The sequence below is a fragment of the Phalaenopsis equestris genome, unplaced genomic scaffold (assembly GCF_001263595.1).
Source record: "Phalaenopsis equestris unplaced genomic scaffold, ASM126359v1 Scaffold000107, whole genome shotgun sequence".
NCBI classification, from domain to species: Eukaryota; Viridiplantae; Streptophyta; class Magnoliopsida; order Asparagales; family Orchidaceae; genus Phalaenopsis; species Phalaenopsis equestris.
The window spans coordinates 1,579,969-1,582,077 of record NW_018164549.1 but is presented as its reverse complement, the minus strand read 5'-3'; positions in this window follow the sequence as shown (position 1 = coordinate 1,582,077).

Genomic DNA, 2,109 nt, shown 5'->3' with positions numbered 1-2,109 from the left:
TTGTTGGCCTCGTTTACACTTCTTCGGCTCGTTTACACCCCTATTGACAATGAATGATTCTGCCATATACACTAGTTTAGCAAGAAAAAAATATTCAGGAGATTATGATTCAATTTTTTGTCAAAATGAGCTTAAAATTTGTTGATTTTTTTTCGTAAATGTACATGCATACAATATAACTTCTAACTCGTGATAAAAAATTATCAATAAGGTTAGCATTTATCGCATCGTTGTTTCAATAACTCCGTAAAGTTTTGAATCCGAACCATTTAAATTGATTACAAATATCACTACTTGAGTGGTTATTGGTATGTTCATCACACTTTTCTTTGGGCAAATAGTAGGAAAAAGTTTCTCCCATATACTAGCGTAGTACATTAGTATCAATCAACTATTTTCCTATTCTTCTCATAATTAATCACATAAACATTCAGAATAACAATGCAAAAAATCAAAATTAAAAATAAAATTAGCCTTTATAGGGCAAAACCGTATTCATAATTTTTGCATGTATAAATTCTTTAGTTTAATTTTATTTATTCCAAATGATAGCTTCTATATAAATTAGGAAAGCGAAAAATAAAATAAGTCATCATAATAATTTACCTGATATATTATATAAAAGAGGTATTGAAGGAGACAATTTTTACATATAAATGCATACAAAATAGATCATATATTATGCCCACATGATCATGCACAAATTTTGATATATTTTAGATGAAATAAGGTCAATATCCAATTTCAAGTTGTTCATATTTAAATTTTAGTAAATTTTAGTCAAAATGTATATTTTAGCTTGGATCACTTCAACGATGTTAAAAATGATTTAATTCAAGCCAAAATAAGTCGGAATCAAGCAATTTAGATATGATTGGGAACTTCAAAATATTAAGTAAATGATCAAGCCATCTATGAATCTTAAATACTTAATGAAATCGTTCTCTTGAGTAAGAGGAATCCAAAGAGCTCAAAATTGCTCAATTTTATAATCACTAAAACACTTAAGAGTAGAAAGAATAGTCTAATACTAAAATAAATCAACACGATCTGTCAATTGGAGTGTTTAGAAACTTTAAATAAAACAATTACTATTTTATATTCAAAATCATAAATAGAGTTCCATTCTCCAAATGTTGAGAGGAAGTTTTGATGAAATCAAAGAGGGAGTTTCAATATTTGATGAACTTTGAGCTCCACTTGTTGATGAAAGCCAACCACCCATGTCTACTTGTCATTCACAGACCACGATTACCCAAACACTATTGTCTAGCCATAATTACCTGACATTATTATTCATCAACACAATTTAATTTTCATCATCTAACCGTCATTTTTTGATCGACGTTATTAACATTCAACTGGCAACACCTAATCATTGTCTTTATTTTCGCTACTTCATTACAACAAACAATGTTGATTATATTACATTGTAGTCATGTGGTTTACAATTAAAGTGAAGTGCAAGTCTTTGAAATCCTAACTAATATTATAGTTTATTTCTTGTGGGCTAGGAAAAGTGATATTTTCTCTTTTAGATACTTCACAGAAAAAAATTGGTTTCTCGCATACTCTTTTTTCTATTATTTATTCATGTGTAATACAACAACAACAAGCCTTTATCCCACTAAGTGGGGTAGACAACATGAATCCTTTTTCTTCATTATGTCCTATTAAGTGTCATAATTTCATTTAATTCTAGTAAATTAAGATCATTTTTTATACAATATACCCAAATCTTTCTAGGTCTAACTCTGTCTTTCTTAACACAAGTCGAATCTAAAGCATCTACTCTCCTAACTAGATCATCCGATGGTTAACATTTAATATGACCAAACCTTCTAAGACGACTACCTCTAATTTTGTTCTCCACTAGAGCTACAACAACCCTATCACAGATATATTAATTTCACATTTTGTCTCTAATGGTCAATCCACTCATCCACCTAAGCATTCTTATCTCAACAGCACTTAACTTTGTTTATTCTTCTCTTTTATAAGCCAACATTCTATGCATTAGAGCATTGTAGATCTCACCACTATCTTATAAGATTTTTCTTTTAGTTTAAGCAGTACTTTTCTATCACACAATAGGATTGAAGCATTCCT